Below are 24,286 nucleotides of genomic sequence, written 5' to 3' on the forward strand. Positions count from 1 at the left end.
ATTTGAAAGACAGAGGTACAGAGCAAGAAGGAGAGACAGAGGGAGACAGGTATCTTCCATTCACTGGGTTGGACCAGGCCAAAGCCAGAAGCAAGGAGCTTCATCTGGTTCTCCCACATGGGTACAAGGGCATATGCATTAACAGGGAACTGGATCAGAAGTGGGGCAGCTGGGACTCCGTCTGGCGCCCACATGGGATGCCATCATCACAGGTGGTAGCTTAACCCACTACATCACAGCACCATCTCTTAGAGGCCACTCTTGAGTGTAGTTCAAAACAGTATGTGGGTACTTAAAATGTTCATGGAAAATGAAATTAAAAGACAAGTTTAGGCATTACATGTTTGGTGCAGTGGTTAAGCTGCTGGTTAGGATTCCTGCAATGCAATTTTAGAACACATGGATTCAAGTTCTAGCTCTTATGATTCCAACTTCCTACCAATGTGCACCATGGGAGGCAGCAGTTTTATGCTTTCAAGTTCATTTGTTTTAACTCTTGTCTTGACTATTCTCTTTCTTCTTCTTATTTACATTTCCTTTATAGTTTCTTGAGGTGGATGCTTAAGTCAATGATTTGAGCCCTATCTTCCAGTGACATTGTGTGCTACAAATTTTCAAGTTCTGCTTTAGCAGCGTCCCACAAGAATTTATATGTCACATATTTATTTTCATTCAATTCAGAACATTTTCTAATACCTTCTTTGATTTATTTTTTAATCTATGTTTTATGTAGTATAGAAATGGTTGAGAATTCTCCAAATATATTGTGTTAATTATTCCTAGTTTAATTCCATTTGTGATAAGAGAACATACGATATGGGATTTGAACTCTTTAGAATTTATTGATACTTACACAGGACCCAGAATATGTACTCTCCCCAATATCTTGTCCAGTCTGGCTGGTGTGATGAGTACTATTCCTTGTCCAGTACTAGCATCTGCTCCTTCTAGTCCTTTCTGTTGCTTCTGTTTATGCATTTCACTGGTTTTATCACGAGTACTTAACTAAATATTTCCAAGTCCTCCACCTGTGAATTTCTCTCTTTTGTAGTACTGTGCTCAGAACTCTAGCTGCCTCGGTCTTCCTTGAACTCTCGGTTCTTTTGTCTCAATCCAGGGATCTGTTTGGCCATGCTTTGGTTTTCTTTCTCTGTGCTGCAGCCTGGAAACTCTTGAAGTAGTAATCCGGGGTCTGTCTCTCTCCTCCCCCTGCCTCTTGGGTATCACTATTAGTCCTTGCCTGATTTACAGTGTCTTGTAAGCCATCTTTATGTATGTTCTGTTTTTTGTTATTTTGAGCATGGAGCAAATATAATCCCTGTCACTCCATCTTGCTTGGACTCCAAGTTGTCCACCTCTTTCTCTCTCTTATTCCAAGAAAGTCAAAGTGTTGGAACTAATTCCTGCATGGGCAGAGAACTAACCAAATCTTAATCCCCACTCTTGTCTCACATCAGCCAGATCAGGGACTATAGTCTCCCAACCACACACTAGACAAACTCTAGCAGTAGGAATTTGTGTTTGTCAACTTTCACCATGGTAACGACCCCAAAACTAAGTTGCTTACAAAAGCAAACATTTGTTTCTTGCTCACATTACTCGAGGGTAGCAGTTGGCGCCAGCTCTGCTGGGCTCAGCTCGGTTCGCTTGGTTCAGCTGGACTTCCCTGGGTAAGTTCAGCTCTATCTGCCTTCTCTTTCTAGAACTGAAGACAGGAGTGTGCTGTTTTCTCAGTGGAGGTCCAACACAAGAGACCCCTGGCAAAAACAGGCACACCCTGCGCATTTGTGGAGAATTTCACGTCTGTGCACTTTCCATTGGCCAGAGCAGAGCAAGAGCGGGCTCAGTCAAATGCGTGGGGGGGGATGTAGGCTTTCCCTACAGGGAGATGGCAAGCACAGAGAAAGAATACTCAGGAGCAGCTGTGGTCTCCTGCCGCCATGAAGACTCGTCGTCTCGTGCTGTGTTTTCTCAACTCTGAGTTTTACCAGCACAATGGACATTTCTTCATAATACCACACCATAGTATTTCCAAGAGTAAATTTAATTGAATGATTATTTGTGGGATTGTCTTTCTTCCACTAGAAAATAGACTTCATGAAGGCTGACGCAGTGCCAGCATGATGGCGTGCCAGGGACTATCTTTACTCCATGCCAGGGCTGGGGTTTGGAGCAACACTCAGGCAGGCCTGTGTTCTTGGCATAATTCCAGATGAATCCATCCATAGCCACACCTAATTCCAATAGCTGGCATCAAGAGAAGTCGAGCACTAGGTGAGAAGTTCAAGGCTCCTGTGTTGGGCAAGGGGTAGTGGTGGTGTTTAGAGCTTAATATTGCATTCCCGTGTGTCACAAGGGCTGGGCAGGCTCCAGTGGAGCTGCAGTTGGATCCTTTATCAGGGTGCCTGAGTTCAATTCCCAGCTCTGTCTCCTGACTCCAGCTTCCTGCTTATTTATACCCTTGGAGGGAGTGGTGACAGCTTAAGTAATTGGGTCCCTACCACTCCCATGGGAGACCTGGATTGCGTTCCAAGTGCCTACTAGTCTAGTCCTGGCTGTTATGGCCATTTAGGGAGTGAACCAGTTGTTTGGAGTGCTATCTCCCTCTCTCTCTTATTCTGTCCCTTAAATTAAAAAAATACAAAAAAAAATGGAATTGAAATATAAGTTTATTTTAGTGCCAAAAATATTAAAATCCATCCATACAAGTGGTCCTCAAAAATTTCCTGAAAAATCTGTATCATGAAAAAACTGTCCATGGATTTCAATATTTTTTGCACCTCTCTCTGTCTCTCCCTTTGCTTTTCAAATAAGAAAAAATGTTTATTTTAGTGCAAGCAGCAACTTAACTACCATGCCAAACACCCATCCCCAAACTGTGTGCTTTAAATACATGCTGTTTGTTGTATGGCACTTCTATCTCCACAATGCTGCTCAATATCTTATAGCACCTTGGAGGGAGGAGGAGTGAGAAAGAGAAATGAGAATGAGCTGATCTTTCCGCAGCCTGGGTGAGAAAGAAAAAGGCGTCTCCAGGGAAGAGAGCTCCTGCGCGTGGTGGGTGCTCCCCTCTGGCCCAGAGGTAACTGTGACCTGAGTCTGATCGCATGGCCATTCCTGCATCTTAGGGGAGTTCAGGGCGTCTGAGCCACGGGTGGGGATGGCAACCTCCTCCTCCTCCTACCTAACTCAGAAAGCAGGAGGAGCAGTCGCAGTAAGAGCCCCAAGTCCTCCGAACCCAGCTTTGTCCTGTTGTCTCCCTCTCAGCTGACTGCACCGCTGTGGAGCCCATCTCCCAAGTTCACCTTCAGCTCTTGCATTCCATAAGTCACCCAGTCCTACCAATTCAATTCCGGAAATCTCCATCAAAGCTGTCCTCCCCTCTCTATGCTAATGGTGGCTCCCTCTGAACGTTCTACTGCCAGTTCTTCCTAGATTCATCGAAACTATTATAAGATGCAAATCATATTATTTTCAAAGTATCCCCAACACCTCCACAGTGAGGTAGTAGGGTGCCTTGTGGGCAGGACTTTCTCCACAACCCAGTTTTTGCTTGCTTGCATCACTCTCTCCCCCCGAGGTGCACAGGATCCAGCCATTCTGCCTCATAAACCCAACATGGAAGTTGGGTCTGTTTTTGGTGCTGTTGCCTTTGTGTCTTTTTCCTTTAGCTCTTCTCCACAAGACAGCCTTCTACTTTTTCTCAAGACTTCATTAAAAATCCTATTTTTGATGAAGCCTTCCCCAACTCCCTTAAAAAAAATGACACCCTTTTGTTTCACTTCCCAAATAGTTTTGCCCTAGTGGCATCTACTAAGGGTACAGATGCTAAAAGCACCTGAGGTGGTGAAGCTGGGTTTCTGCAGTGGTCTGGGCTGGGAGAAGTGACCATGAAGCTAGCATAATGCAAAAGGAAGAGAAAGGACTGCTTAGGTTTCAGTATATTCCTTTCTTGGAACTATGGGGAGACTAAGCTCATTTTTAGAAATTTAACATTATGGGGCAGTTATTTGGCAAAGTAGGACACCACTTGGGATGCCTGCATCCCATATCAGAGTGCCTGGGTTCAAGTCCCAGCTCTGTTCACAGTCCAGTTTCCTACTAATGTGTACCCTGGGAGGCAGCAGGTGATGACTCAAATATGTGGGTCCCTGCTTCCCAAGTGGGAGACCTGGAGTGAGTTCCAGGTTTCCAGCTTCAGTCCGGTCCAGCCTTGGCTGTGGCAGGCATTTGGAAAGTGAACCAATGAATGAGAGAATCCTCCTGTCTCCTCCCTTCTTTCCTCCCCTCCTCCTCCCCTGCCCTTCTCTTCCCTCTCCTCCCCCCGCCCCCCGCCCCGCCTCTCCTTCCCTCCTCTTACCCACCCCGTCCCCTTCCAGATAAATGATATAGTAAATAAAGATTTTAAAATGAAGTGTAGCAATGAAATATGAAGAAAAGTCATTTAGATGTAAGAAACAGCTGTGTTCTGGTCCTTTAGAAGCTTGCCATTACTAATCCCACTCACTGGGGAAACAAAGGGCGCTGTGCCCCTTAAAGGAGGCCATAAGCAGGTGTTTCAAACGGGGGTTCATGCACCACACTCAGGGAGGACAGGGAGCTGTACCGCACAGTGGCTGATGTTTTGTTTTTGGCTAGTGTGCACGTTCTGATTCATTTTAATCAAGACCTATCCCCTATGGGGAAAGCAACTTGGTAGAAGGAAGCAGCTCCCCAGAGACATTTTCTTAATTCATTTCTGCTGAAATATTGTGACTGTTTTATCTCATCTGATAAAGGAAACAAATTTAAATATCATGAGATAATAATGCTTTTAAACTGAACCCTATGGATAACATTTGTATTTCCACTATCAGGAGGCTCTGGCAAATAATCTTAATTGGAAATTTGGCACAAAGAGAAGGAAAGTTTTGCCCCTGATATATTTGTTATCTGCCTTTCCCCAGAACTGTTAGTTTCAAATTAATGGATATCTCTCCTAAACCCATTTTACCAGTCCAAATACTAGCCCTCCTTTGTAATTTCTGTTTTACACTCTGCTTAAATGAGCTTTCGAAAAGAATAGATTTTTCATTAATTTATTTTGAGAAAAGCCTCCCAAATCAACTACTACAGGAAATTTAGTGATACCATTTGATGTCCTGAACCATCAACTACAGAATAAACATGAACATATCTGAAACACTTGAGTATATTTCCAGAACATTCTGTATGTTTTATTTAGTATCCCACTTCCACAGTGGAAAAAAATTGTTCTTTCCAGTTCAAACAACATTGTACAGCCTCTAGTGGGGCTTTTTGATTCTCTAAATTTTCTTCATTTTAGGAAGAATGTGTATTTTTCTAGAAGAGTTCTTTCATGAGTGTAGATTCAGATTAATCAGAAAATTTCTGAGCTCACTTAAAATTGGAATTGTGGCTGGCATTGTGGCGCAGTGGTTAACTTGCCACTGGCAGCACCTGCATCCCATATCAGAGCTGCAGTTCAAGTCCAGGCTGCTCTACTTCCAATCCAGCTCCCTGCTACTGTGCTTGGGAAGGTAGTGGATAATGGTCCAAGTACTTAAGTCCCTGCCACTCATGTGGGATATCCAGATGGAGTTCCTGGCTCCTGGCTTCTGCCTGGCCCAGATCTGGCTCTTGTAACCATTTGTGGAATAAACCAGAGGATGGAAGATTCTCTCTGTCTCTGTCTGTCTCTGGCTCTCTCTCTCTCTTTCTACCTCCTCATTCTGCCTTTTAAATAAAATTCTTTTAAAAATATAAAATCAGGGACTTCTATTTATGTTAGGGCAAATCTTTGTGTTGAAAAGCCTGGGAAAAAGCAGTGGAAGATGGCCCAAGTATTTGGGACCCTATCACCCATGTGGGAGACCCAGATGAAGCTCCAGGCTCCTGTGACCTGGTCCAGTCTTGGCTGTCGTGGCCATTTGGGGAGCAAACAAGCAGATAGAATATTCCTACCCACCCCCAAACTCTCCTCCTCTCTGTCTATCCAAAAAAATATTTGCCCAAATTTATACCTTTGTACCAAAATTGTCCATTGACCTGAACAATAGACAGTCATGGAGATCTTGGTAAAAGCATCTCAGAGAAGTATCAGGGCTGGTGCAAGACTGAGGGGCCCAGGGAGTGAATTTGGAAGAAAGGAAGGGGAGACAGCAAGTGCAGTCAGTGTGTTCTTTGAAGAAATTTAGCTTGAAGGTAAGAGGAAAAAGACTGAGTAGTAGCTAAAAGGGGACCTGGAGTGTACTGGTTAGGTATTGCTGTATAATAAGCAACCCTAAAACTCTGGTTTCAAGCAATAAGCATTTAGGATAATAAGTATCTATGACTGAGTCAGATTTTTTAGACTTATTTATTTGAAAGGCAGAGTTATGGGGGCAGAGGGCTGCAGAGAGGTCTTCCATCTGCTAGTTCACAGCACAGATGGCCACAACAGCTGGGGCTGGGCCAGGCTTAAGCCACGAGCTTCATCCAGGTCTCCAACTGGGTGCAGGGGCCTAAGGAGTTGAGTTGGGCCATCTTTTGCTACTTTCCCAGGTGCATTAACAGGGAGCTGGATCGGAAATGGAATAGCTGGGACTCAAACTGACACCCATGTGGGATGCCAGCACTGCAGGCAATAGCTTAGCAATGCTGACTCCAAGTCGGATGTTTTGATCTGAGCTTTGCTGGGCTCACCTGTGCATCTGTGGTCACTTGCTGACTGGCTTAGGTAAGATGATCCTGCTCACAGTTTTGAAAGTTGATTTTCTTTTGTCTGGACTGATAGAGGTGACTGGGTCAAATGTCTCTCATCATCCAGCAAGCTAGTTCATGTGGCCATAGCAGGGCTCTGAGAGCTGTGGTCTGCAAGGTCTATTGAGTCCTAATCATGAGCTGACTTGCCATGCTGTCTGTCACAAAGCCACCAAAGTTCAAGGTATTGGGGAAGAGATTGACCTTTCCATAGGGGTAACTCCAAGGTTTCATTGCACAGTGCATCAGTAGGAATAAAAATTGGGTCTACCTTTTGCAATCAATTGACTACATGAAATGAAGGCCGATTTTTACAGTTGTTTTGTTTTCAGTGTTAACGATTTGCTTGTGATCAAATGATGTTGGAAGGGAGTCATCCTGAGGGATAGGTGGATGATATGAGAGAGATCTCTGAAAGAAGGAAGTTTCTGACGTGGAGGGAGAACCTGTGAGCCATGGTACAAATGGGAGTTAGCTGGAGTTCACCGCTTCCATGACAACAGGAGGGAAGGGGGACAGTTGGGTGCAGGGCAGAGACATGTGTTGACTGGGTAGTGGGATGTTGAATAAATTGTCAGGTTCCTTTGCATTGAGAAGAAAGAGGCAACGTACATTGTCAAGAGTGAGAGGAGAGTTTGGAAGGGTTGGATGTCTACGAATGCAGAAACCATGCTAGCCAGGGAAATGGTAGGTTTGGATGAGAGTCTGGAGATGACGTCAGGCTTCTGTCAGCTAGCAGGCTGCTGCTGTCTTCTCCAGCCGCACTCAGCTGCTGCTTTGCAGGCGTGGACGAGCTAGACTGCTCTGTCCATCTAAGGGCGAAACTTGGCTGGGCCAGTGGACTGGCAGGACAGTGGAGTAACGAAGGAGAAAGAGTGGTGGGTGGCTCGTGGAATTCACAGCAGACTGACAGAGAAGCAAGAATGGAAGGTGGCATGAATTCGTTTCCTAGGCCTGCTCTAAGAAGTTCAAAATCAAGGTGTCAGCCGGTCTGGCTTCCTCTCCAGCTTCCCTCCTTGCCTGGCAGATGGCTGGCTTCTGTGTCCTCCCACGGTCCTCCCTCTGTGCACGTGCGTGGCTGTGTGCTGATACCCTCTTCTTGGACACCAGTCACAATGGAGGAAGACCCACTCACGTGACTTCATTTTTTTATTTTTAAATGTGTCTTTCATTAAATATTTTTTGAAATTTATTTTTATTCTATTTGAAAGGCAGAGAGAAAGGGCGGGAGGTGGGGGGCGGGGATCTTCCATCTGTCGGTTCATTCCCCAAACGCCCTCTATAGCCAAGGCTGGACCTCGTTGAAGCCAGGAGCTTGCAACTCCATCTGGTTGCCCCACATGGGTGTCAGGGACTCACATACTTGAGTCAACCTCTGCTGCCTCCCAGGGTGCACATCAGAACAAAGCTGGAATCAGAAGTGGAGCTGGCTTTGTCTAGACTGTTGAGGAACAACTTACTATTTTATTCCTTTTAGTATTTTTGTTGTTGTGGTTGTTGTTGTTGTTGCTCTGTTTGTTCTACATAAGACCACTGGTTGAACTCTGTAATCAATGCACAATCATTCTTAGGCGTTTAAAATTAACAGAAAAGTGATCTCTGTTAAACATAGGAGTGGGAATAAGAGAGAGAGGAGATACATAGGTTGGCACATGCTCACTCAGACTTACCTCCAATGGTGGAACTAGAAATGTGCCAGGGGATTTCAACTCAATCTTACCAAGGAGGCAGGTACTATTGCCAGCGCACTTGGTAAAGTGATAAGTATAAATACACAACCGATCAAAAAGATAGGGTATGTGTCGAAGAGATTTCACAAATAAGACCAGTGTAAGCAAATAATGAAGGATAGAATTAAAAGGGAGAGAATGATCCTGCGGGGGAAGCAGGACACACAGCAGACTCATAGAATGGCAAACGCCCAAAACAGCACTCCTGCCTCAGAATCAACCCTTGGGACATTCGGATCTGGCTAAAAGGTCCATGAGAGTCTCACAGGCATGGACAGCCATAACACGGTGGCAAAAAAACAATCTAAATGAAAGATCCTGGTGAACAAGACTCCAGCAGAAGGAACAGGCCATCAAGGAGAGAGGCGCCTTTCTCTGAAGGGAGGAAGGAACCTCCACTGTGACACGGCCTTGACTAAACAAGTTCAGAGTCGGTGAACTCAAGGGGCTTCCATAGCCTAGACAGCTCATAGCAAGAGTCTCGGGTGATTGCTGACGTCATAAATAAGAGTGCCTATTGTTAACAATGGGAGTCACTGGGTACATGCTCCCCACGTAGGATCTCTGTCCTTAATGTGTTTTACTGTGAAACTTAAAAACACTTCTAGTCGAACAATACCCTATACTTTGTGCGGTTGTGTGAGTGCAGCCTATTGAAATCCTTGCTTAGTATATACTAAGTTGATCTTCAGTATATGAAGGTAATTGAAAATGAAACTCGATGAAGGGCAGGATGGGAGAGGGAGTGGGAGAGGGGAAGGCCATGGGAGGAAGGGAGGTTGGGGGGGGGGGAAGCCACAACAATACAAAAGTTGCACTTTGTAAATTCACATTTATTAAATAAAAAAAAAACTATATCAAACAAACAAACAAAAAAAAGTTAATTAAATTTCTAAGAGAAAAAATAAAAGTGGAGCTGGGACTCAAAGCAGGCACCCTCATGTGGGAGGTGCGCATTCCAAGTGGCAGAGCTGAACTGCTGCATCAAATACCCGTGCCTTCGTTTTATCTTAACCTCCCGAAAGGCTCTGTTTCCAAACACAGTCACATTTAAGGGCCTGGGGGTTAAGACTTTTGACCATATGCATTTTGGAGGGACACAATGCAGCCCAGAACAGTGGTGATAACTGGGAAATGAAAAGATTAAGTCCAAGAACCAGTGTCATGGGAGTGGATAAGAGAATTAGAACACACATTTGTGTTTAGACAGTGGGACACCTGCATTTATTACTTCAGAGGAGTCTCTGCCCCTCAGGCTTTGAGTTTAAAGCAAGGCTTTGAGAGTGGGGGACTGGACAGGAAAAGGGGAACTGTGCGCTCAGGAGGCCAGCATTCTGGGGGGGGGGGTTCCCTGGAAGTGGCAGCCACTCAAGCTGAAGCAGGATTGGGGTCCAGGGACCTGTGGTCATGAGGCCCTCTGCGTTGCTCTTTGAACTGAAGTCAGATAACAACCCTGAAATAGCGGGAAATGAATGTTACTCTCCCTGTCACTAAATCACGGATTTCGAATTCTATTCCACAAATTTGCCTTCCTAGTGCCTCATCACTATGGTTACCATGTTTTCCAAACCAAAAACCCGAGACACATAAGCTGGCCATGGGACATAAATTCAAAACCTGAGGGTCCCAGGCCTTCACTCTGATTAGTTAATGATGGTAGTAGGGTATGCCAAGTGAGCCCATGTTGTAGTAATAACAATAATGGCATAAACCAAGTGAATGCCTATTATGTGCCAAATCATACACTGAGCCTTTAACATTTTTTTTAAGATGTATTTACTTGGAAGGCAACGTGACAGCGAGGGAGAGTGCACGCCCTGCCCGGGGCTTAGGGCCCAGGACAACCAGAGCTGGATTCTGGACAGGTCAAGAACAACTCGGAGTCATTGAAGGGTTTATATATCTTTTACTCACAGTGGCAGTGAGAAAGGCACAAGGAACAGCTACTTGCCTCCACAGTGGAGAGACCACAGAAGATAGCTGCCTTTGTGTCCATGGCAACAGACACACAGACACACAGACACACACACATACACATCTACATACACACACAGCCACTCAGCCACAAACTAAAGGCAACCGTGAACATGTCCACATCCAAGCACAGGCAGCCATGCCTAGCTTGCATATATGAGTTTACAGACAAAAGCGGTCCAGAGACAATCCATTAGGTAACAGATTTGTGGGCAGCTGGCCAAGCAGGTGAGCCTGTCGGTTACCATGACACCAGTTAACATAGAGATATGGGAGCACAGAGATATGGGGGGATGGGCAAAAGGCATGGACTGGAAAAGCACCGTAGTCCCAACCTCATCTCCTCGAGAAACAGAGCGAGAGAGAAAGAGAAAGAGAATATCTTCCACCTATTGGTACACTCCTCAAAAGGCTGCAACAGCCAAGGTTGGGCCAGGCCAAAGCCAGGAGCCAGCAACTCCCACACCTGTGGCAAGGGCCCAAGTACTTGTTCCATCTTCTGCTGTCTTTCCCAAGTGCGTGAGTGAGGAGCTGGATTGGAAGTCAGAAGAAGAGCATTTGGGACTGGAAGCAGCATTCTGATACGGGGAAGGCTTAAGCCACTGCACCACAGTGCTGGCCTTGTTCTAGCAATACTGGGCAAAAATCAAGTCAGACACCTGTATACCATGTTTAAATCTTCAATCCATTTGGAATTACCCTTGAGGTATGTTGTAGAGATGAAGGCGTTTCTGCTACATGGCTCTCAGTTCACTGAGGCCCTGTCGTGGACAGTGCGCTGCACTGTCACCTTTGTCACAAGTCAGGTGAGCAGACGTGGTGGTTATGTTTCCGGGGTCTCTAACCTGTTCCATTACTTTATTGTTGCAAGGTTACCATATCATGAACCTAGTTTTACAGACGAGCAAAGATGGTTACAGGAAGGTTAAGTCACCTTGCCCCAGGCCACAAAGCTGCCAAGGCCACCCTGTTACACCCATAATGCAGGTTGAGTATTCCTGATCAGAAGAGCTTGAGGACAGAAGCATTTTGCATTTTGGGTTTTTTTTTTCATATTTTTGGAGTATTTTCATATACAAAATGAGATGTCTTGGGGGTAGGATCTGAATCTGTGAAACCTGGAATTCCGGTGCTTCCTGTACACTACATACATACCCTGCAGAGCATTCTGTATGATGATTGGAGCACATCTGTGTTCTGACTGTGACCTGTCAAGAGTTTAGGTGTGGAATTTTCCACTTGTGATGTCATGTTGGCATTCAAAAATCTTCATATTTTGGAGCATGTTGGATTTTGGATTTTCGGATTAGAAATGTCAACACGTATGTGTATCTGAAGAGCACATTTAACAGAAGTTACCACCTTTTCCAAAGAGGTGAAACCGCATTAAGAATGAATGGAACAAGGTTCAAGTGAGACAGCTCTGGATTTGTCATCATTCCAACATTCATTAAGAGTGCCAGCCATCAAACCCTCCAAAATGTGTCTTTAATGTTGAAATGAGCTAAGCAACATCTATGTAGGAAGGCTGGACAAAAACCAAATCAGACCACACAGCACATAGCACTTTCTACTGTAATTTGTTTTCTAAGTCCCTTGATAAAACCATTTCAACTTGAAGATACTCATCAATGAATTCTCTGACAGCATATGTTCTGAGCAACTTTGATGGTTTTAGTTGGTTATTGGTTGGTTTGTTTTGGGGATTAACTCTAATAGGACATCAAATTTGGTTCTTCCTAGGAAAAATAAATGGATAGTTGTCAATGCTAATGACAAAGAAACAGAGGAGGAGAGCTCGCTGAGAAGAGAAAAAAAATAGTAATTTTGGCTGCATAGCCAAATAATAATTGGGCTAGTAATTTTTATTTATTTATCTATTTGACAGGTAGAGTTATAGACAGACAGAAAGGTCTTCCTTCCGTTGGTTCACCCCCAAAATGGCCACTACATCCGGCGCTGCGCCGATCCGAAGCCAGGAGCCAGGTGTTTTCTCCTGCTCTCCCATGCGGGTGCAGGGCCCAAGCACCTGGGCCATCCTCCACTGCCTTCCCAGGCCACAGCAGAGAGCTGGCCTGGAAGAGGAGCAACCAGGACTAGAACCTTGCACCCATATGGGATGCTGGCGCCGCAGGCGGAAGATTAACCAAGTGATCCATGGTGCTGGCCCTTGGCTAGTAATTATAACTAGCCATCAAATCCCAGTCTTTACTTTCATTCTACTTGGCAAATACTAGCTACCCTGGGATTATGAAGGAAAAATACACAGAAAGGTAGCAACTTGACTAAAGCATGACTGGGAGATTAAATCGGGATTAGGATGCACTGCTCGTTCCTTAGCTCAGACGCTTGCATTTCCTGATTTGCTGCCAGGAATCTATAAATGGTGGAAGCAGGTTTTGCAGGCAATTTATATCTCCAGCAAGAATAGGTCCTCCAAAAATTATTTTTTCTTCTCTCTCCTGTCTGTCTCTCACCTTCTTACCACTTCTATTTTTTTCTCCACCTCAATTTTTTCACTTCACCTTTCTTTTCTTGTTATGGTTTAAACCCAACTGCTTGTGTTACTTCCTGGAGCATTTCCCTGCAGCCTCGTGGAAGGCTGAGCACCAAGCAGTGTCTGGGAAGTGAAATGGTCCTGCACTTGAGACGCTCTCGTACAGCAAAACCCAGCCTGCTCACTGTGGCTGTGCAGGGTGACCTTGGTTCCAGAGTCGGTTTGACTATTTGCAAAGTGATTTTAAATTTACCCTACAGCTATGTTTGGGGAAGTGGGCGGTTGGCATAATGGTTAAGAAGCCTCTTGAGAGTCTAGTTCTAGTCCCAGCTCCACGCTTGATTCCAGCTTCCTCTTCATGTGCACCCCAATAGGCAGCAGGTGCTGGCTCAGTCCTTGGATGCTTGCCACCCACATGGGAGACCTGGATGGAGTTCCAGGCACTGATTTCTGTGTAGCTCAGCCCTGTTTGCTATAGGCATTTGAGAAATGAGCCAGCAGGTGGGAAACCTCTGTTTGCCTTTCAAAACAAAACAAAAGCCCCTCCCCCCCCCCATACAGTGGTTCTATCGTGTCCTAGCTAGAGCTCGTGGGGCATACCAGCTCATAGCCGGATGTGGTGCCCGGGTCTGCCCCTGAGGACAGATGCCTCAGCTGTCACTCAATGAGGGCTACAGGCACTGGCATCATCTTCCAAGTCCCCTTGCTCTGATTCAAGACTCCTCTGGAAGCAGCAGTTATGATTCCCACGTGCTGTGCCTGATCAGCTATGTTTTATTTGGGTCCTAAAGAATAGGAGAGACTGAAATTTAACATCAGTCATTTTTTTAAAGACCTGAGCTCATGCAATTCCTCTGGGGAGCTGAGAGAAGAAAACATAGGGAAAGAAGCCCAAAATTCTCTCTGGAGGCACATTTCCCACTAATGGTTAATATGCAGAAGTCATTTAAATGGAATAAAGCTTTTAATTTCAGGATGCATAAGGAATGCCTGAAGACCATTTTTAAAAGCAGAAATAACCATTTTTCCTCCGCTTGCAGAATCTGAGGCTATTTTTTAGCTTTATTAAATGCTATATGCCTCGGGCTTTGCTTTTTAATAATTCCATTTTCCCTGGAACTGTAACTTGGAACCATTCTGGGATCTAATAGTGCCCTGGAATTTTAAGCATGCGAGGAGGATAATTGAGAAACTCCATTATGTTTGCCTCCCCCAGTTCCTTAGAGAGCAGTTACAGACATGTCTGGCACCATCTAAGACCCAGAGCCCTTCACACTTTGGGCGGAGTCCAAGATTTCTAAACCTCTGTGTCCTGGTCACAGACCATGAATGCGGCTTGTGTCTGGGAGCAAAGTAGAAAGCGTGGAAAGAGAAGTGGGGGGGCCTTTGAGTCGGTGACAGGACCCCCCCACCCCAGACCTGGAAGGGGCAAAAACAATGACCCCTCTCCTCATGCCCCAGATTTCTGGAATCCAGGTGCAGAAGACGAAAGATGCTGTCTATGGTCTAGAACTGGATTCTTCCGCTTGTTCCGGGTCTCCGCCCCTCCCCTCGGGCCACCCCCAGCTCCTCTGTCCCCTCCCTAATGCTACTGTCGAAGAGAGGAGCGGAGTCCGCTGGAACCTCTGTCCCGCGCTCCGAATTCCAGGAGGCGCCTTTGCCGGCGTGCCGGTTCCTAGAATCCACTGCCTGCTGGCGTGGGCTGGAGGTTGGAGGCTTCGTTCATTAAAAGTCCGGGCTCGTGTAACGCATCCGTCGCTCTAAGGAGCCCGAGCCCGAGCTGCATGATAAAATCCGCCGGCTGCTGCGAGACGGAGGTTTTGCCGTGGTCTCTGGGACACAGGGCAGCTGTCTTGTCTCTCCATCCCCACACAGCCCCATCCGCTGCAGATGGGGCTCTGCAGAGCCCATTTCAACATCAAGTTGGAAGGAAATGGAAAGTTGTAAGCAGAAATGAAGAGAAACTCCACTGGAATTAATTTCGTTTTCTCGGGCAGCTTGCTTTGCGGAGGCTAAATTTATTCAGCTGAGGGTGTTGAGGCAGTGGGTGGGGGTGGGGTGATGTTTACCAGCCCTCCTCGGCTACAGCCCTCAGACTCAGCTCCAGGGGAAATCGAAGGGCCAGCCATTGTGTAACGAGAAGTGCACTGCACGGGGAAGACAGACAGGGCTGGTGCACACCCGCATCACTCTGCTAATCTACTCACTCGGCTTTGTGTTGCCTGCTCTCCTGGTGCACCCCGAGCAGCAAACTCACTGCAATCCAATAGCTTGCATGTTCTTCTCTTACACATCGTAGGTTCCTTCAGAGCCAGAATCACGGCTTGCTTCTGTGTATCCTGAGCCCCAGTGCGTGGACAAACTCCCAGGCACAATTCCCAGGGAAAAGGCAGTAAAACATCAGAGGAAGTGTTTTCGAAAATTAGAAAAATCGTGCACGTGAGAAGTCCTTGTTCATTGTAGAATACTTCCAGTAGTGAAGGAAATCAGAATTTTCAGAGGACCATTTGCATGGTCGAAAATCCCTTTTTCTGCTTTTTGTGCAAGGCTGAGTTTTGGGTCAATTTGCCCCGGCTTCAGAGCCCACTTGTTGGGTCAAATGCCAGTGGAGGTGTGGCTGTAAAGGCGTTTTGAAGACACGTGTAAGTAATACTTAAGTGAGTAGACTGAGTAGAGCACATTGTCTTCTATCGGGCTGGGCCTCATCCAAACGGCCCGGAAGCCTTAAGAGCAACACCTGACGCCCTGTGCGGAAGCAGGGTCTCTGCCTCCGGCTGCCTCTGGACATGAGCGGTGCCATCAGCTCTTCCCTGGGAGGCTCTCCACTCTGCAGACTTCAAGCTTACCCCAACCGGTGAGCTACGCCTTCAAACCAATCTCTTTCTCTGTCCATCCTACTGGTTCAGTTGCTTTGGAAAACACTGATATAAAAAGTAACATTTACCTTGAGAACATCATTAACGTAATTGGGAATTGACAATGAGTGTGTTGGCTGTTCTTGCTACTCTTGAAATGTTGATGCTTTTTAAAAAAAGATTTATTTATTTATTTGAAATGTAGAGTTAGAGAGTGATAGAGCGAGAGAGTGAGAGAGCGCGGGCGCTTCCATCTGCTGGTTCACTCCCCAAATGGCTGCAATAGCCAGAGCTGGGCAGATCCTAGCCAGGAACCAGGAACTTCTTCCGGGTCTCCCACAGGGTGCAGGGGCACAAGAACTTGGGCCATCTTCCACTGCTTTCCCAGGCACACTAGCAGCGTGCTAGATTAGAAAAGGAGCAGTCGAGACTGGAACCGATGTCCACAGGGGATGCCAGTGCCGCAGCAATGCTACACCCTCTGCCCCAGAAATGTTAACACATTAACAAGGAGTCCTGCAGGGAAATATAGGTGACACCTGGGCATTTGCTCCGCCTAGGGGAGCACTTGTGAACATTTTTCTAGTCTGATCACTCAGGCCTCGTTTTCAGCCACAGATTCTTCAAAGGGAAGGTGACACCGGCACTATGCTGGGTTATTGACTGATTAGCTAGCAAGGCAAAAGTGGCATCAGATCTGAGGGGCAAATAACAGTCCTTCATCCTCCCCAACCATCTAGATGGAGTCAATAAAATACCTTCCTATTGAATGCTGACTTGTTAAGAGTGCTGAATGACCTCTTACTGGAACTGAAGAACCAGTTGAAGAGCTTACACCCTCACTACAAAAGCACGCTACCTACGAAAGGAGTCAGAATGAAACCCACATGTGGACAGCAGAGCCATGCTGGGGAATGATACCTACTAGGTAAATGAAGTTTCTTACAATCTTAGCTTTTTCTTCCAGTTCTGAAATTTTATATTCTAACGTAAACCAAGTAGTATTTGGAGTTTTATGAAGCAAAAATATTGCCTATTTTTAAGGAAATACAAAAAGAATACTATATCAAATAGCATCTTTTTAATTTTTTTTTTGATAGAGTGGACAGTGAGAGAGAGAGAGAGAAAGGTCTTCCTTTTGCCGTTGGTTCACCCCACAATGGCTGCTGCGGCTGGTGCACCGCACTGATCCGAAGGCAGGAGCCAGGTGCTTATCCTGGTCTCCCATGGGGTGCAGGGCCCAAGGACCTGGGCCATCCTCCACTGCACTCCCGGGCCATAGCAGAGAGCTGGCCTGGAAGAGGGGCAACCGGGACAGAATCTGGTGGGCTGGTGCCACAGGCGGAGGATTAGCCTATTGAGCCGCGGTGCCAGCCCTCAAATATAGCATCTTTATAAATCCAAGAATGACTTAATGGGATCATTGAGGAAATATCTTAGGCATATCTAAATATCTAAGTGAAACAGACCTAGACTGTTTAACAACAACAACAATGAAAATATTTATTTATTTGAAAGGCAGAGCAAACACACACACAAACGGGGAGAGAGAAAAAACCTTCCATCTGCTGGTTCACTCCCCAGATGGCTGCAATAGGGAGAGCTGGGCCAGGCTGAAGCCGGGAGCTTGGATCTCTATCTGGGTCTTCCATGTGGGTGGCAGGGACCCAACCACCAGGGCCATCATCTGCTGTCTTCCTAGGTACACTAGCAGGCAGCAGGCTGGGAAGTGGAGGAGCTAGGACTTGAACTAGCACTCTAATATGGGATGCAGCTAACTAAGTAGCTGAGTCAAGGCCTTCATTTCAGAGTGCAGAACTCAGTTCCTGGAGGTAGGATGTTTGCCCAGTCATATAGCTACAGACTTTGATGAGTTGATCTATCTAGTCACACAGCTAGCTATATGGTAAGATTACTACCTAAAAACAGCTCTCGCTACCAGGTTTCTGCTCTGGGTGTTTGGAAATGGGGTAAATGACCCACTAGGTGTCTGTTTCTGGCCTCAGTGTCTGATAGTGAAGAAACTGCAGTTATAGCCTTCCGGCTCTGGGCTGCTCCCAGATTGCAGGTGCCCAGGGGGGGCAGCTCAGCTCTGAGTCACACCTGTGAAGCTGGTGGGCTCCGGGCCGTCAGATTCCTGAAACAGAACTTCAGCTGGTTTCACAGGGGAAATGGGCTAGAACCAGGAGGCGGGCACAGCTGTAGCTACTTGCAATGCTGCTCTGGGGTTATTCACAGAGCAGCTCTGAAAGTGGAGTTGAAATTGAAGAGTGTTCATGGGGTCTTTTGAGTGTGTACCCTAGGCCTAGAGATGATCTACACTCAAGTGTGTTAGAATTTTAAATCCACACGACCAAACTGTGTCTCACAATCTCAAGGTCTGGATAGGCCCTGTCCAGTCCACAGTTCTCTGGAAGCAGGTTGTAATCTAAGACAGCCCCAGGGCAAGTTTGATTAGGACATGTATCCACTTCTAGGCATTGCGCTCTGAGCATTGTTTTACAGTCATCACTGACTTGCTCGTAAAACACCAATTCTCCGTCACATTAATACTGAGTCTCAGCTGTAATTTTCACAATGCAGTTTCTTCTAATTCAGCTGTCATCCCAGAACTTTCTTAAAAAAAAAAAAAGTATTTATTTATTTGAAAGGCAGAGTGACAGAGAAAGAGACAGAGAAACTTTCCATCTACTGGTTGGCTCCCCCAAATGACCGCATCAGTCAGGTCTAGTCTGGCTGAAGCCAGGAGCCAAGAACTCCATCTGGGTCTCCCACATGGTCAGCAGGGGCCCAAGCATTGGGGCCGTCATCCACTGCCTTTCCAGGTTCATCAGCAGGAGGTTGGGTCAGAAGAGGAGCAGACAGGACTAGAAACGGCACTCCGATGGGAGATGCGGCATCCCAAGCAGTGGCGTAACCCACCGGGCCACAACACTGGCTCTTCCATCTCTCTTCAGGATTAGGTTAGAAGGTAACCATTGGTCAGTGTTGCAAGGGCAATGGATCTATCTCAGAACAGAACCCAGTGGCTGAGTAGGTGTTGAGACAGTCGGCGGAGGTAAGCAAGGTGACCACTGTTTTGCTCTTTCCACCTGGATGCAGGGTGAGGCAGCAAACGCCTGCTCAGTGGGGGAGTGGGCTGCCTGTGCCCTGAGAAGCCGTGGTACAACACCAGGTCTGGTCCCCCGTGGATCACAAGGTTAGCAGTGTTCACCTGTTTGAAGCAGTACTCAACGTGAGTCCTCGCACTGGTTTTGTTGATTGACCACTGCACGGAACACTGCCCAGCCCCAGGTCTTTGTCCTTCCATGGTGCAAAATCCAGGTCTTCCTGCCTTGGCTCAGTGCCCTTCATGTGTGCACCTCACTGCCACTCACAGGCAGTCCCTTCAGTGATCCAAATGCGAAGAGAACAGTGATTCCTAACACACCAAGCGACTGTACAACATCATGCATAAGCAATATATTGAAATGCTTTCTATGGCAAAAAGCCATCCATGTTTCTTCTTTTATTTTCCTCATTTGTTTAAAGAGACTTATTTCTTTATTTCAAAGAGTTCCAGAGAGAGAGAGAGAGAGAGAGGGAGGGAGGGAGGGAGGGAGGGAGGGAGGGATCTTCCATCAGCTGGTTCATTCCCCTGATGGCCACAACAACCAGTGTTGAGCCAGGACACTGCCAGGAGCTTCATCCGGGGCTCCCATAGGGTGACAGGGACCCACAGACTTGGGCCACATTCTACTGCTTTTCCCAGGTCATTATCAGGGAGCTGGAATGAAAGTGGAGCAGCTGGGACACAAACTGGCGCCCATGTGGGATGCTGGCTTCACAGGCAGCAGCTTAACCTGCTGCACCACAGCCCTGGCCCCATCTGTGTTTCTTTGTAGATTTTGAGTTTGGTTTAATGTCAGCTCTGGTTTTCCCATTCATTTCCCTCATATCCTCGCCAATTACAAGATCATAAACATCGTGTTCTTCAACACTCCTAAGAGCCAAACCAAAAACTCTGAGAGGACTTCAAAGAGCTCACAGGAAATACATATTATGAAAAAACCAGGCATGGATTTGAAGAACTGTTGCACTACAATAGATTTATCTTTGAGTTACGTTCTCCATGAACTCTCTGAAGTTCCCTCATGCTTCCATGCTTCCTCTTGCTCCCTGTGGAGGTCTAACCTGTTGGGGTCATAATTTCCGTTCTCTCCCCACGTATAGGAAAGTCTGCTAACCATTGCCCATGTAATTAGCAAGACATTCATGCTTGATTCTGCTGTATCTGGTTCTTGTAAATCAAATTATTAGACTCAGATGACAAGAAAGAGGCTCGCTGGTGTAACTCATGACAGTAATCCCCAGGGAGGGCAGACAGTGAGGAGAAAGGGTCTCTCTGCCCAGGGCCTGCTTCCATCCCAGGACTGTCAAGGCTAGGATGGCCAGATAGCCAGGGGGAGAGCAGACCAGAGACGCTGCCATTCAAGACAGGAGCTGCACTGATGACCCAGATGCGGTACTGTCTACTCATTGCTTTCTTGTTTTTCATTTTCTATATATATATATTTATTTGAAAGGCAGAGTGACACAGAGAGGGAGAGACAGAGATCTTTTATCCACTGTGTACTTTTCAAATGGCCACCATGGCCAGGGCTGGGACAGGCTAAAGCCAGGAGCTCAGAACTCCATCTGGGTCTCCCACATGAGTGGCAGGGTCCTATGTAAATGAGCCACCTTCCCCTGCCTTCCCAGGCACATTAGCAGGGGGCTGGATTGGAAGTGGAGTGGCCAGGATTCAAACCAGCACTCTTGTGGGAAGCTGGTGTGGCAGGTGTACCACAATGCTGGCCCTTCTCATTCCTTTCTCTGGCTGATTGGGAACTGCTTTTTGTTCAGGTTGAAAAGTTAAAGCAATTAGTAGTATTTGAAAAATGATTGAAGAAATGTGGCTGCTTTTACAAGCCAGAGGTCCTCAGCAACAACATGTAATTTTTATATGTGTGAAATGAAGGGCATAGCTTAGATCTAAGTTTCATGTCTGCCTTGGGAATTCTAGAATAACAGAGCTGGCTGTGAGTCCAGTTTCTATAAGAACATTCTCAGACTCCTGGGAGAAAAGGCAAAAGCAACTTCAGGTCTGATAGATTGCTGAGGGAGGGGCCCCCTCCACTGGGCAGAGATCTTTCCCCATGGGGACACAGTCTGGGAGAGCTGGGGCTGGCTGTAGCTCACTGGTGGCAGAGCAAGTCTGGGGCCGATGGAAGAAGTTGTTGTCCATATTCTTAGCAATGCCATCCACAGATGGTCCTCACCAGGGACAAAAGTCAGGTCTGCAAGGGCTAAGGTCAGAATCACATTGGGTCAGATTGAGAGCAGGATGGGACTGTGTGAGGGCAACGCAACTGTTGCTGAGGTAACGCCAGAGTTTTGGTTGTTAGAAGAAGATAGGAGGTGGCTTGGTTGGAGACAAAGACACAGATGCAAAGCAAGCCGTTGGCAGAACACTGAATTATCTGTATGCTGTGTGGCAACCAGTAGTGACCTTCATATGCACTCTGGAAGGAGGCTAAGACCTTCTTTTCTTCCTAACACTTAAAAAATTTAATTGACACACAATTACTTTTATTTAAGGCATGGAGTGTGATATTAATACATGTGTTTACATATAATGTGTAATGATCAGATCAGGGTAATTAGCATATTTATTACCTCAAACATTTGTCATTTGTGTTGGGAACATTTGAAATTCTCTCAACTAGCCATTTTGAAATATTTAATCAACTATTGTCAACCACAGTTACCTGTTGTACTATAGAATAGTAGAAGTTATTCCTTCATTGTACGGTACCCCGAACCCGTTAATTATCCTCTCTGTCTTCCCTTACCGGTCTCCAGAACCCGTGTTCTACTCTCTCTTTCTGTTAAGTCAACTTGTTGAGCTTCCACACATAAGTGAGGATATGTGGCATTTGTCTTTCTGTGCCTAGCCCATTTCTCTTAACAGAAGTCATCCAGTTCCATCCATTGCCACAAATGACTGAATTCATTCGTTTCACATCTAAATAGTATTCCATAGTGTGTATACACCACAATTCCCTTATCCATTCCTCTGAGGATGGACACGCAGGCCGATTCATCTCTTGGCTATCATGAATCATGCTGCAATCAACATGGGAGTGCAGATAGTTCTCTGACATACTGATTCCCAGTAGTGGGACTGCTGGATGATATAGTGGTTCTACTATTTTCTGAGGAATCTCAAAGCTGTTTTACATAATGGCTGTACTAATTTACATTCCCATCAACACCATAGGAGAGTTTCCTTTTCTCTTCCTCCTTGCAGGCATTTGCTATTTTTTATGTTTTTCATAATAGTCATTCTAACTGGGATGAGGTGATATCTTTTTGTGATTTTGACTTTTCATTTCTCTGATTAGGGATATCGAGTGTTTTTGTCTATGTAAATTTGTCATTCTTTTGAGAAATGTCTATCAGATTATTTACATAATTTTAAATCAGATTGATTTTTTTGCTGTTGTTTGAGGTTTTTTTAAATTCTTAATAGTTTGCAAATATATCCTTCCATTCTGCAGGTTGACTCTTAACTCTGGTGACTGTTTGAAGAAAACATAGGGAAAATGCTTCATAACATTGGTCTGGGCATAGAGTGTTTGGGTATGATCCCTAAAAGCACAGGCAAAAAAAAAATCAGAATTTGAAAAATAGGACATGGGTCAAGCAAAATTTCTTGGACCATGGGATGAGAGCCATCCTGTTCTCTCCTTCCCTGGACCAGCTTTGCAGGAGCTAGAGCGCAGGGGAGCCCTGGGAGCAGGGGAGCCCACGTGTCCAGGTGGCAGCAAATGTAGCCACGCGATCAGCGCTGCCCAGAGCATGGCCACGTGCCCCCTGCAGAACAGACACAGACGGCCACAGAGGAAGAGAAAACACCGCCCAGGTCTTTGGGACTGGAGAGAGTTCTGGGTGAGGAAAATACAGTGTGTGCTTCCCCGGGCTTTGCTTCCCACCTTAGCTGTGGAAATCCTGCAGAACGAGGCTGGGGCAGGAACACCTCTGCTCCTCACAGTCGCCATCAAGCTTCCTCCTCGCAACACACAACATAAGCAGAATTCAAAAGGTTCATGCAAATTAAGAGGCATTTATTTTGGCACAAAATGTTGGAATCCATGCAGTTCTTTCATGATATACAATTTCTGTGAACTTCTTAACATTCTTCTCATGCATTTTATAATTTTTTCCATCAAATAAATGTATCTTCTAATTCTAATTTCCATGAACTTTTGGAGTCTGCTTCTAATACTAATTTCCATGAACTTTTGGAGTCTGCTTGTACGTTGTCCCATGGCTGTGCCTTAGTCTTTGTTCATCTGAATGGCACTGAGCCACCCTCCCACTGTGAGCTCTCAGTGGCCTCTCATGAAACCTACAGGGCAGTGCTCATACTGACGTGGCTCCTGCTGCCACCTGCATCTCTCACAGCTCTCCTCCTCTGTGTCCCCTCACTGCCAGCCACACTGGCATCCTTTCCGGCCTCCAGCTCATGGTTTGCACTTGCTTTTCCCTCTTCCTGGAAGGCTCTTCCCAGTTCTGGACAGCAGTTCATTTGATCTTGATCTCTCAAGTCTCCGCTCCAGGGTTATGGCCCGCCCTGACCTCTCTGTTTAGATTCACCTGCCATGTTGTTTATTGGTTCACTTTTTCTTGCCTCTTCTGAGAGCAGGTGCCTTGGATGTCATGCTCACTCTCTCTCCAGGACTAGCATGCTGTCTTGTGCATAATGGGTCCTCTAATGAAGTTGTGTTGTTTGAATGGATGAATGGAAAAGTTCTCAGGAAAGCAGGGTTGAGAGGAGAGGGTGAGAGAAGGAACAGGCCCCACAGCTGTATGCCTTATTGAAGGATTCTCAGTCATTGCCACATCAACCCATTCACCCCATCCTCCCCAGTGCGTGGCCATCGTTCTCTCTCATGCCTCTTGTCCCTTGACCCAAACCAGGGGTGTCAGCTGCAGACATCGCAGATTTTGGTCATACAGGAGGTAGGTTCCAAGGTCCTGTATGAAGGAAAAAGATCTTTATTCTCTACATGTTCAAGTTCATAGCTGAGGCCTTGATGAGAAAAGACAATTTAGCACGAGGAAAGCATACACATTTATTTAAGAGACGTTTTCACCGGGATGGAGACCTTCATCAGGAAAAGAAGACCTAGAGAAAGAAGGTTGAGCAGTTCTTCTTACAGGGTTTCTGAGGAGTCGCTAGTGGCACAGCAGTAGGACTCAGCAAACCGAGTGAAGGGCAGCAAGATTTTTCTGGGTGTCCCTGTGTCCTTGGCTCCTTTCCTCTGGTTATACGGAGGGCAGCTCTCACATGAGGGCTTATAACTCACTCCTTGGGCAGGTGAGCAAATGTTTCAGAGGTTTTATGACCTGCTTCAGGGGAGAAAGGCAGAGGGTGGGGGCAGGAAATGTGAGAGGCGACTTTC

This window comes from Lepus europaeus, chromosome 20, assembly GCF_033115175.1.
Source record: "Lepus europaeus isolate LE1 chromosome 20, mLepTim1.pri, whole genome shotgun sequence".
In the NCBI taxonomy this organism is placed as follows: Eukaryota; Metazoa; Chordata; class Mammalia; order Lagomorpha; family Leporidae; genus Lepus; species Lepus europaeus.